Source organism: Ambystoma mexicanum, chromosome 8, assembly GCF_040938575.1.
Source record: "Ambystoma mexicanum isolate Mex_15411 chromosome 8, UKY_AmexF1_1, whole genome shotgun sequence".
NCBI lineage: Eukaryota > Metazoa > Chordata > Amphibia > Caudata > Ambystomatidae > Ambystoma > Ambystoma mexicanum.
In genome coordinates this window covers 491,678,631-491,692,176 of record NC_090929.1, presented here as the reverse complement: position 1 = coordinate 491,692,176, position 13,546 = coordinate 491,678,631, and positions in this window count along the sequence as shown.

The following is a 13,546-nucleotide window of genomic DNA, read 5'->3' as shown; positions in this document are numbered from 1 at the left end:
GACACTTTCAATTAATTTACTTTAAGGGATCAAATAAACATGCCATGTCATGTGAGGATGATCCCCATGCTTCCTGTGGGAATCTGTAAGGTCAGTTGATTTATGGGCATGATTTGGCACCGGCACAGGCCTGGCATGCTGTCATCTACTATGTAATAAACTTGAACATGTTGCAGCCTCCCTTGATTGCCACCCACAAAGAAAACAATCAGGTGATTAGGGTTATTAGAAGAAATACATGGTTAGATGCTATGCATTTTACTACCATTAGTAATACAGCATGGATGGTGCATTTTTTGCGGGTGAAACCAGACGTGCAGAGCGGGTCCCACGAGGGGACCTCGTAATCAGGCGGTACGGGGTTGACGGCACCGGCACCTTTAGCAACGCCGATAACCCCGTACAGCCTGGGTTATAATGAGGCACATTGACTGGATACCTGCAATAAGAATCTAATTGTCAAGTGTTGCAAAGCAAAATATTATTAATTGGAGACCAGATCACTGGGACATTATTGTTATTAATTGCTATTAGGACAGAATGAACTCACGGAACACAGTACAACTTTGGTATCCTGTTTCTTAAGGTCTTGGGCTTAGGCTATTTGCTGTAGTACATGTTTGCACGCTCTAAATAATATAATAGATTTAACCCAATTTGATTGGACCAGCTAAAAGGATAGGGTGGTAGCTGGACCCGATAATAGCCTGTGTATTTTCTGGTTATGTAATGTTAGACTGTTAGGATCTGAGTGTTTTGTTACCAAATGCAGTATTGCGTAAAGATGTTAAAATGAAAATTGTTCTTTTTAATATACACCTGGCCTTTCCTTTTATGGGGCTGTTTCCCACACATCCATTGGACGTCCATTACCATGCTAATGTTTTTTTGTCCTGTAAATAAATGTGGGAAAATAACAGTTACAACTTATTTTATTAGAAAGCAACGAATAAAATGTGGCTTAATGCAGATAAAATGACCAAAAAATAAATATGGATATTTTCAGATGGAATTGGTGCAAAAATCAAATACAATAAACTGCCCATCTTGGCCAGTTTGATAAGTTACTTCACTGGGCAGCTAGTAGTTTTGACCAGTGTTATGAATATTCTTTAAAATGCACAATTTGCATCAGATTTTATCAAAAGCCTTCTCCTTTGGTACTATTCAAACAGTCTGTCACAAAAGGAATGAATTGCCATTTGCAACTGTGGGCCACTTTTTCCTCTGATGCCCGAGACAACTGTATGCCCTAGTCCGACCCTGCTGCTCCTGCACACCATGCTCCTGCGTATAATTATTCAATGGACTGTGCAGCTCAAATGATCATCTGCTCCTCCTCACAGACAATGTACACCTTTTAAATGAAACGGCCTCTCCATTTTTTTCCAGCCTTATATTATGGCAAGCTCCACCTCAGCCTCTGCTCCTTTTAGAGCACCCCCTCTCCTGTTGCTCCCTTTTCTCCCACATAACACTATCACAGTTGAAGAAAACCGTCTATGGCAAAAAGCCTGCCACACCCTATTCACCAACCCCCTCACAATCTCCCTCCCCCAAAACAGGTCCAAAGAGGGCATGACATAGAGTGCTGACAAATGATCACATATTTGCTTTATTTCATCACATATTTGTTGCTGGCCCATCCCTTTCAATGACCACGGCCAAGATGTTTCCAACATGGTCAAGTGTCTACAGAAAATGTGTATTGAAATCACCTGAAATCAAAACGTTTGCCTAGCTAAATCTTGTTAATCGGTTCATTAACCTGGCTCAAAATTCCTTTGAGGTGCGCCCAGACAATTTAGGTTGGATTTACGTCTGGAAACCTTGTATGAACTCAATGAAGCCCCACGCACTCTACAAATTGTGCAGCTGACAATATAAGAACTGAAATTTGCTGGATCACGTCAAGCAACAGTAGCTTTACAGCATCATATATATCTTCTCATTCACTTCAGACTCTGCATTCCTCCCGGTCTCTCACAGGCCCTTCCCTCGTTTATCACCAAATGTGCATTCAAGCACGGTTCCATGGTTCCCCACCCCAACCAAGTCAACATCTTGAACTAAGCTCTCTCGCTCCTCAATTTGCTCACTCCATTGAGCTCCACTTTGCTGAATTCATCTCTGTGCTGTTATCCCCTTCAATTACCCCTAACCGTCCTGCTCCTTTACCCCTTTCTGCCCATGATCTCAACTATGGATCCTCCATCCAACTCCTGAGGACAGCAATGTGTCACTGTCACTGCTGTGAGAAACCTGTGTCTCACATGCTGGTCCCCATAGATCTGTCGTCCAGGTGGCCAGGGCACAGCCATCGATATTGGATCCAGTTCCTGGGGGTGGACCAGTTGGGGAGGATCACCTGGGCGAGGGGTCTTCAGGAAGTAGAAGTGGGACACTGAGGGTTCAGGTGCGGTATCCCCTTCCCTGTAACACCTTTTCCCCATTCTACCCTGTAGGATATTTAGAAGCTCTACCCCCCTCTTTCCCACACAAACACTTTCTTACATGGTAACAGACAATGGACTAACACCAGAGCCATTTACCTGACATGTCACAACACTCGGGTCCGGCAAAGTCAGGCAATTGACAATCGCACACCTGACGGCCCTTTACCTTCCCCACAGGGTTAAAAGGCAGAGCACGACAGCACACTTCGAGCAAGGCCGAACGCAAAAGGAGACAGCTACACCAAACTGACAGTAAAAAGGGAGAAGTAAAGCAGCGAGACGTGGAAGGACGACAAAAGGGGAATTGCCTTTCCCCTTTTCAACTCAGACCTGCAAAGCCTCCAGAATGGAAATCCTAAGACCGGGAGTTACAGCTGGCGTGCGGAACAACAGAGGTCAATGGTACATGGGAGCCTCGTGCTTTGATAGCGAAGGTGGAGAGTCAAGCTGGCTACCGTAGTATTATCCTTGACTCCAGAGAACAAAGAAGCTAATGGGTTCAGCACAGCTGGTGAGTCGGAGGAAGCTGATATAAAACCGAACTTTGTTAAGCCCAAGGTTGCAAGCAGCAACATTGTGAAAGCAAGAAGAAAGGACGTGTGTGTATGTTTGAACTTTAAAGAAAGCCCAGTTGAGGTCCAGGTGCAGAGGGGTCCGGCACCATGTGGGCGCTCATTCGAAAGGATTTGATGAGGACCTGTTTTTGAAACTACAACAACTAGAAGGCTCTAGGAAATGGTGGCGTGAGGCATCAGAGTGGTCCTACAAGGGTCACGTCAAATCCCTTGTACAATCGAAAGTCTCTGTGACCCGTTGCCAGAAGAAAGCTATGGGAAGGGAACTCCGCTTTCCACTACGATTGTGAACTGTCATAACTGGCAAGTGTGCACCCGACAGAGGGATGCCGAAAGAAAGCTAAAGAGAAAGAAACCCTGCTTTCTGATTTAACTGAGCAATACATGAACTGTATTAGGAATACATGATCTTCGTTGAAGAAGGGCCGTCGTGAACCCGCCTGCTTTTGTAAGAAAGATCCGAGCCCGGCAGAGGGAGATCCCAGGGGCGAAGAGCAATCGCCCAAAGAACTTTTGTTTGTTTGTCTTTGGGAAATCCAGGCAAAGAACAATTGCCCAATGTGTAAGATCACTGAGAGAACTTTTGTTAGTTTGTTACTTTGAATCAGTAAACCTTCTAAGGCAAGAGACTTTTTCAGGAAAGAGACTTAGCCTCTGAAGGGGTGTTGATATTGTGGAATGGAACTCTGAACCTTGTTCTGTTGAGGCCCAGAAGTGTGCTGTGCTCGAGAGTCCTGCCTAGTGCCTCAAACGTGGAGAAGGGAGACCCAGCCATACCGTCCTGACTTATTATGTGAACACTTTTCTTTTCTTGTGAACATTATCCGACACTCTTTTTGTAACTAGTAGAAAGGATTGGTAATAGTTTTTTTTTAAAAATTATAGGCCCTTTTTATTTGACAAGACACCACTAGGACTGCCTTATCTATCAGATCATCGATACGTGTCATTGTGTAGGCGCCAAAGGCAGAGACGGTATTTAATTTATGAAAGTCTATACAGAATCTTTCACTTTCATCAGGTTTTGCCACCAACACGATTGGGGACGACCAAGGACTATTAGAAGGTTCGATGATATTAGCCTCTAGCATGGTTTTAACTCCATGAAGGATGTTTTTTTTTTCTAGCCTCAGGTAACCAATAGGGTTGCAGTTGTACCACTTTACCTACTGGAGTGCAGATATGATGATAAATACCCTTTACTCTCCCAGGTTCTTCCCAAAGCACATCAGTGTACTGTCTTATGAGCTCATATAAATCCTGTTTCTGATTGTTATTGAGGTCAGAGGAAATTAGGGCCTTACTTTCTGTGTCTTCTGTTAAGAGACAAGATAATATTATGGCCGGTGACTGTCAGATTTTCCTTCCATTCCTTTAATACATTTACGTGGTAGATTTGTGTTGAAAGACGGCAGACTGGTTGTGAGATTTTATAATTACATGGACCCATTTGATTACGTAGTATGGTCCATGCCACTTAGACACAAGTTTATTTTCCAAAGTAGGCAATAAAATGAGTACCTTTTGACCTATTGAAAAGGATCTAAGAGAAATCTTTTTATCATAAGAGGTTTTTTGTTGTTCTTGTGCCTTAACCATGTGAGCCTGTTCAAAGGACCTTACAACTGTCATCTGCTCTTTCAGACTACTCGCGGTTTGGGAGATGTGAATTGGCGCGTCCTCTCTCTCCTTCCAAGTTTCTCTCAACATATCCAGGACATCCATGCTTCTTGTCCATAAAGGAGTTCAAACGGGCAAAATCCTGTTGAGACCTGAGGGGTTTTCGAGACTGCGAATAAGGGCCAGGGTATCATTTGATCAGTTTTTACCATCTTGTTTAACACATTTCGGAGTATGGTTTTGAGAGTCCTATTAAATATGTTCACTAGGCCATCTGTCTGGGGATGATACACTGATTGTTGTAAGGGTGGCGATGTGCAATAGTTCTTTAACTTCGCTCATAAGGTAGCTCATGAAAGTAGACCCTTGATTCGCCAATATCTCCTTCGGGAACCCCATTCGGGAGAAGTAAGGGAGCAGGTGTTTCAGGAATTGTTGTGTCATGTTAGTTCTCAGGGGAAAGGCTTCGGGATAGCGGGTTGGGTAATCTACAATAACTAAAATGTATTTATTCCCCAGTATAGAAATCTTCAGGGGTCCCACAATACCCATACCTCTCCGTGAAAATGGACCCTCAATCATTGGTAACGGATTCAAGGGGACTGGTGGCGGTACATATGTTCTAGTTTTCTGGCAGACTGCACATGCTTGAAATAAGGTTTTAATGTCAGCGTAAATTCCGGGCCAGTAGAACTTAATCGCTTTAGGTGCTTGAGTCTTGGACTGCCCCCAAAAGACCTCCCGTCAGTTGTGAATGGGCTCTCTTTAGTACTACCTGATTATTATTTTTAGGGACCACCAACTGAATTTTTACTAGACCTTCTGAAGTGATATCTCCTCTATAAAGAAGGCCATGTTTAAAAAAAAAGAAGGGTCCCCCTGTCTCATGACCATCTGGCTCTGATAATACCCGGAAAAATGCTTCGGCCAACAAGGGGTCATTTCTTTGGACAAAACCTAAATTGGGAAGGGTCTCAGGCTCTGCCTTTGTAGGTTTACTGGGTACCGTTTTGGGAGGGCCATCAGTCATCTCATCAGCCTCCCCAAAGCATCGAGTCCCCTTGTCTGTGCTTTCCTCCCCAGATTTTTCCTTAAGTCTTAGGGAATACTGCTTTTTCAAGCACCCCTTGAGCAACCTTATCCCCTTGGTGAATCTGGAATGGGCTGTTCAGTGGTTCTGTAGCAATACCTTAACATCACCTCTAAAGTCTGGGTCCATCACTCCCACCAATACATCAATTCCAAATCTTCACGCTAACCCTTACTTGGGTGCTAGTCTGATGTATGTATCACAGGGTGGAATCAATATCAAATCAGGAGGTATCAATCTTCTTTCACCTGGAGGAATTGTCCCATGCCTACAACTACAGATATCAAACCTAACAGAGCCCTTGGAAAGCTACTGAAGGATCTGATGATCTGGCACTTAGCTTTTCAAATCTTAGGGCCCTCCAACTTTTATCGGTTGAGCCACATCCCACTTCTAACACCATTTATGAAAGCATCAAAAATTAAGATACAGGTAACAGACTTAAAGTTCAAACAAAAGATATTTATTAACTTAAATGTCAGGATGGTTGAAGGCCTAGCTTGTCCTATACTAAGGTGGGATTTCCCTACCAGAACAAAACTAAGGAAAATCTGAGTCAAAGAGTTCAACTTAAAAGTCTGCCTGTGTCCAAAACCTATCTTTACCCTCATTACTTCAGCTAAACAATGTGTAGGTCTATCAAAGTCAAAAGAAATGGTGTTCAACTCAAAATTCGGAGCTCTCTCCAGCTCACAGCTTTCTTTCAGCCCCACCTTCCCCAAATACAAAGTTCCATGAAAAAATCTCATGATTACCTTTCTCCAAATGAGGGTGTTAAAGTTCAAACTCCCTCCTTAGGGTTCCCTTCCCTGAGTTTCAAGTAACACAGTTCAAATCAAAAGGGGTCTTGAGACTCCATTCTCAAGACGATGAGTGTGGTCCCTTTAAGTCTCAGGGTTCCCTCATCAAGACTTCGAATTCACCACTTTTTAAAATCTTTTCCAAAAAGTCTTAACAAAACTCCAGGTCAACCTGGCCATTCTTCTGGCTTGCCTTGCCAGTTCATTTGCAGTGGTTTCATTGGGCTGTTTCAGTGTCCTTCTTTTTTTCACCATTCAGGACTCACAGGTCCAGGTGCAATTATTAGACCGCATGGTCCACCCTTAACAGGTTGCACAGCTAGGATCCCTGGACTCCTCAGCCCACACAGGTTCCTTGTCACTTGCTCCTGTGCACCAAGTCACCTTCACTTAGTTCCTTTTGGCGGCCTCTTAGCTTTATGTGTAGTCTTGCACTCCACTGGCTTCTCTTTGTTAGCCTTGTGCCTCTGCCACCATGTGTCACACACCTCTTGCCATTCTGTGGCCTTTCCACACTGCAATCACTCATCAAAGTTCACTGTTTGGCTACCTTTAGCCTTTGATGTACTTAACTTCAGTGTTTAAGTTAAATCTGGTGCACCATACATTTAATATTGTTTGCTTTCAGTTCAGTGTTCAATGTGCTCTTATGTTGCTTAATTGTAAGCTCTCACTCAGTTAGGTATTTAATATGCACTTATTTGCTTCAAAGCTAAGTTTCCATTTAGTTCGGTATTGTATGCATTGGCTTATATGCACGGACCGTTGTTCACTTGCGGTCCCACAGGAGCTCTGTGGTGCTTGCATGCCCCCCACCGCCAACACTCATTGCCTTATGTTCATCTTCTCTGTTATTCCCACAACTTGCTCTTGGTATCTGACGTCTGGAAACCCACTGGTGCGAGCCCCAATTGCATGCCATGTGCTTCTCTCTACACGTCTGCTCCAAGGGTGCTTCCAGGACGCGGGCAGCGTCCTCTCTGCACCTGGCTTCTCCTCAACAGCTCCTGCTGCTCGCACTGTGAGATCAAGGCTCCCAGACCTGGGGAAAACACAACACACAGCCCACTTGTTTCGGGTTTGTGAGAAACCTGAAGGTGTCTCCCTGACAGGTCCCCGGGGATCTGTCATCCTGGTGGCCAGGACACGGGCATCGCTATTGGTTCGAGGTCCTGGGGGTGGACCAGTGAGGGAGGACCACCTGGATGGGGGTCCTCGGTGAGTGGGACACTGATGGGTGAGACATGGTTATTCCCCTTCTTATAACACCTTTTCCACAACCTACCACGTAGGATACTCATACACTCTACCCCCTACCTTTCGGATGCAAACAATTTTGCATATCACGAAGGACAATGGACTAACACCCGAGCCATTTACCTGAGATATCCCAACACAAGAGACAGGCAAAGTCGGGCAACTGACCAGAATCACACATACCTGACGGCCCTTTCCCTTCCTCACAGGGATAAAAGGTGGAGCTTGAGAGCACAATACGAGCAAGGCACACCACAAAACGAGAGAACTAACTCAGCAACGCAATTCAAGAGGAGGAGAAAGACGGGGCAAACCGAGAGGTTGACAAGGAGAGAAGCAACCTTGCCTTTTCCGACCAAGGACTGTGAAACCTCTGCGCTAGGAATCATAAGATTGCAAACAATAGCCAGCATGTGTTGCAGCAGATGCCAAAGGTACACGTGACCCTCCTTCACTGATAACCAAGCCGGGGAGAGATGCTTGTCTCTGTAGTACCAACTTTGACTCCAGAGAGAAGAAAAGCCAAGCGGTTCATCACAGCCGGTAAGTCGAGGGGAGAGCTGATAAGAAACCAAACTGTGTTGAACGAAAGTAGCAAACGGCTAATTGAACTGTGAAAGTACAAAGAACTGTTAATACCAAAAGGGGAAAAACTAATAGAGGAGTCCGGCACCACGTGGGTGCTCTCTCGGGAGTCTCTGGGTGATTAGCCGATTGTTAAAACTACTGATACCAGAAGGCCTTGGGAAAGGTGAGAAAGCGATCAAAAGGGTCTTGTAAAATCCTCTTTACAGTCGAAAGCCTTTGGCGGACAGATGATTGTGAAGCTAAGACAAGTGTGAACCTGAAGGAGGGACGCCGGTGCGATTGACAAAGTTGACAAGAGTGAACCCGGAAGAGGGATGTCCACAGTTAACTGCTTAAAAAGACAGAATTGTGAATGCCACAGACGAAAGTTTGTTCAAAGCCATAATGAACTCGGCTGAGGGTGGCTGAAATAGCGAGAAGGGTCTGAGCCTGGAAGAGAGGGACCCAGGGGTGGAAAACCAACACCCAGCCATAATCAACCCGACGGAGGGAGGTTAACAATTGAGAGGGGTCTGAGCCCGGAAGAAGGGTATCCCAGGGTGAGGAAGCATTGCCCAAAGTGCAGCGAAAAGAACTTTTGTTTGGTACTTTGAACCTGTCACTCCCTCGGAAGCAAGAAAACGTAACTACCGAAGCTCCTGATATTAAGAACTTTCTGTGGATCTGAGCGCAAAAGAGGGGGCACTAGGGGTGAAAAGTCAACCCCCACCATGCATACGGAAAGGAACATTTGTTTATTATTTTGAAACACATCAGGTCCTTGGAGGTAAGAGACTTTTTGGAGAAAAGAGACCTAACCAAGGAAGGCCCTGATTGCTTCAAGCGGATCTGTTGGATTGTGCTGGGATAGCTCGAGATTGTGCTGTGCTCCAGAATCCTACCTTATCCAATGCTTAAAACATGGGGAAGGGATGCCCAAACTACTGCATCCTGACTTATTATTTGTGTCAGGGATGGCACTCTATTAAGAGTAGCACAAGACACCTAGAAAGGGTTTGGGTGGTTGTGCCAAAATAAAGTGGATAGATAAGTACGCACACAGCAGAGAGGAAAGAGAACAAAGAGTAAGCCAGAGTAGCAAGGGAAAAAGGTACAGAATGAATTCCCTCTTGGGGTGTATGCAGATCTAGGAAAAGAGTATTCCACGAACCTTAGGAAATACTCTAGCCTTCTACACAGTTTGCTATAACAGAGGCCCACGCTGTTTGCTCATGGCTTGGAACAGCAGCTATGGGTGTCTGTAATGTAGAAACGAAACAAGGGAAGGGGCAGAGGTTGACTGATGGGAACCAACAGACAAGCTCTGTACAAAAGGGTCTACAAACAGTACAAGAGAAGATACTACAGACAAATCCAGGAAAGGAGGTGATAGCAAACTAGCAGAAGGAAATGAAGGGAAAGTCGTGTAACAGGATAGGATAGCAGAGGACAGTAAGGAACAAGGTTGAGAGCTCAGAGGAGCAGGAAAGCAATGAGCAAGCCCACAGGAGCAGGGCTGTAAGTTAGAGAGCCCAGATGAAAAGGGCTTAGGGCAGCAGAGTAAAGCAGGCTGCACGGTAAGGAACCCAGAAGGGCCGGGCGGCAAGGAGTGGGCCCTGAGGGGCAGGGCCGCTGACCGTAGAAGGTAGCAGAGGACTGTAGCGGGCTGCTAGGCCGAGAACCCAGCGGAAAAAGATAGGTAGTAGGCAGCGGAGCGTGGTAAGCTGCAAAGTAGGAAGGCCAGAGGACAAGGGCCGTAGGCAACCGGAGTGAGGTAGACTGTAGAGCAGGGAGCCCAAAGGACAAAGGCTGAAGGCAGCCGGAGTGAGGCAGGCTGCAGAGCAGGGAGCCCAGAGGACAAGGGCTGAAGGCTGGAAAGCAGCAGAGCGTGATCAGCTGAAATGTAGAGAGCCCGAAGGGCAAGGGCGGAGGCTGGAAGGCAGCAGAGAGTGATCAGCTGCAATGTGGAGAGCGCAAAGGAGCAGGGCTGTGAGGCAGGGAGCCTGGAAGGCAATGGCAGGAGGCAGCGAAGTGTAACAGGCTGCAAGGCAGGAAGCCCAGAGGAGCTGGACTGAGGTAGGGAGCCCAGAAGGCTAGGGCTGTAGGCAGCAGGGTGTAGCAAGCTGCAAGGCAGGAAGCCCAGAGGAGCTGGACTGAGGCAGGGAGCCCAGAAGGCTAGGGCTGTAGGCAGCAGGGTGTAGCAAGCTGCAAGGCAGGATCCAAGCAGGAGAGATGGTAAACAGTATACAAAGATCCGTAGAAAGACGCGAAAGGTGGAGGAAGGACTCTCAGATGCAAGAGGCTGAGCCACTGCAGGCAGCAGCCTTTATACTGCCTAGCCCAGCACAGAGGCAGGCTAATTGGTTGCACCTGGCTAAGCACACCTGCAGGCAATCGGCCACCTCCCTTTCTGTTCCTGGGCTGGTGGAAGCAGGGCAAGTCCCTAGGGCTTCTGGGGGGTGTAGTTCCTTTGATAACCAATATGAATAGCCAGGAATCGATGCTTGTAGCCAGGTGCATTGTGGTATACGTAGTTTGTTGGAAAAAATAATAAAGCACCAAAGTCTCGCAAATGGGAAATAAAGTTCCCAAAGTAAATATAGATGGATCCAAGAGTCTGTCGTAAATAAATGATAAACAAATAGTCCATATTGAGCGTAAATGGATGCGCCCGTGGCGCTGGCGTGACCGTATGCCCCTCTCCAGGCCCCTCTCCAGGCTCCCCGAAGACCGACCTACAGGAAGAATGTCTGTCACACCGTACAAGAGTCTTAATCCAAAAAGGCACATCATGAAGCACCAGAAACGGGTTGCAAGGTGAGAGTCTTGAATGACAGAGACAGTACCAATGTTCTGAACTTTTGATGTAGAAATCAGAATAGACGAAGTCTTTGGAACACTGACCCCAACTGTGTGTGCATGAAGAGAGGAACTGCGAAAAACTGCTGCAGGCTCCATGATAGATTTTGCTTTGACGGGCAACAGTATGGTGCTGGAAAGTGGAGCCATAGGTACAGCAGAGTTGGTAGCTTTAGGAAGGTTTTCCAAGACATCCGGAGCAGCAATGACAACGTTAGGGTGAGCCGCAGAGAGTTCAGGAGTCACAGCGGTGGTTTTCCCATGATTAGTAGACAGTTCAGAGGTTACAGCAGCAGTGAGATCTTGAATGGCTGTAGAGAGTATCAAGGCTGTAGCAACTGGGTGTGTGGGTGCCATGAGAGAACCAGCAGGCTGGAACGCACCTGAGACTGGTAGAGTAGAGTCTGGCAGTCTTAGTGCTATAGATACACCAGCAGGAACAACTGGAACAGTAGTCTTAACAGGGAAACCCTTCGCTGACTTTGCAACAGTTAGCATGGCGGATGAGGGATCAGGAAGAGAAGGTGCTGTGGGATCAGGTTGTGTAGCAGAGGATTCTGCTGCAGCGAGCACAGCTGCGAAGGAAGTAGAAATCTGGGCATCGGGAGCATCAGAAATAGCGGTAGCTTCAGGAATCACAGTAGCTATAGCAACCTCAAGATTCGCAGCAGGGACTTCAGGTGTCTCAAATGTGGCAGGGAGTTTAGGAGCCATAGCAGCAGGAGGATCATGAATAGCAGTTGGAAGTTTGGTTGCTGTAGCAGCTACAGACAGTTCAGGTGTTGCAACTACTGGTAGATCGGGTACCACAACCACTGGCGATTCAGGGGGTATCGAAGAAACTGAAGATGTTGATTGCTCAAGAGTGTTGTCTGATAGCACAGCCACACTTTGGCAAGCCCCGCTTGCCAACTCAGCATGCTCGGTGTGAACTGTGCCAGTCTCTTCAGCTGCCGTTGTCATTTCAGAAGAGGTTGTAAGTGTGAGTACTGGACAATAGGCAAGGGTGAGGGTGGAACCATCCTTTGACTCAGAGGGATCTCCAATTAGAAGACCACCCTTGTTTTGTGGTGTTATGGCTGTGTGAGTGATTTGAACCACCGGAGGAGTTAATTCTTTTCTGTCAGTACAACAACCTGAGTTACTGTGGCTGGAAGATGAAAGAGCTGTGTCAGTCTTTAGAAGGGATACATATGCTACATTTAGGTCTTCCATCTGCTTGGTATAAGTCTGTATCCTTTTCTGCGTGGCAATTCCAGGCCTTATCATGTCGATCTCTAAAGATAAGATGTCAGGGGTTGGACATAGTGTCAGATGGTCTGGTAACTTGTGTCCCTTCATGAGATTCTGATAATGCAAATAAACAAAGTCATCATAGAGGTCTTCGGTCTTTCTTTTAAGGCGTAGGAGTTGTTCTTGTAGCAGGTAAGTATCATTTGTTTGATCTAAAGCTTCAGAAGCTGGTGTGGTAGAAAATTTGGTTGCAGCAATGGGAAGACTGACCTTAGGGTTATTGTGGTTAGTAGATACTGTGGAAGCATTTAGACAACCAATGGTTAGTATAGGTCTTTTGTACCCAGGACCAGATGCACAAACCTCAGGATAATGACTGCCTTGTCCTGTCAAATAAGGTTTTCCAGCATTCTGGGGGGCTTGCCAAGCTGATCTTGCGCATATCACTCTGGCAACAGCGTATTCTGGTTTAGAGTCTCCCACAATGAGTGATATATCCTTAGCTGTTGCGGTGTTAGAAGGCTTGTCAGAAGACGCAGGAAAGTTTTTCACTGTTTGGTCTAACAAGATCTGTAAGAATTCATTTTCTTGCTGTAGCTCTGCAACAGATAAGGACTGCGGATCATAGTCGCAAATGTCATAATAATTGTACATGGAAGAAGGGTCAGCTAGCCAGTGAGTATAGTACCGTGCTTGTAAATCTTTGTTTAATAAGGCGAGACTGTCCTTTAGACTAAGGTTCTTGTTTGCTGTCTTTAGGGGAAACCATAGGTTTATGCAAAGGTTTCTTAACTCGAAAGGAAAGCATCTTTGGTCTGTGTATGCCTTTCCGGCCTATGGAACAAGAAATTTTTGGCTCTTGCATTCTGTCAGGGATGGCACTCTATTAAGAGTAGCACAAGACACCCAGAAAGGGTTTGGGTGGTTGTGCCAAAATAAAGTGGACAGATAAGTATACACACAGCAGAGAGGAAAGAGAACAAAGAGTAGGCCAGAGTAGCAAAGGAAAAAGGTACAGAATGAATTCCCTCTTGGGGTGTATGCAGATCTAGGAAAAGAGTATTCCACGAACCTTAGGAAATACTCTAG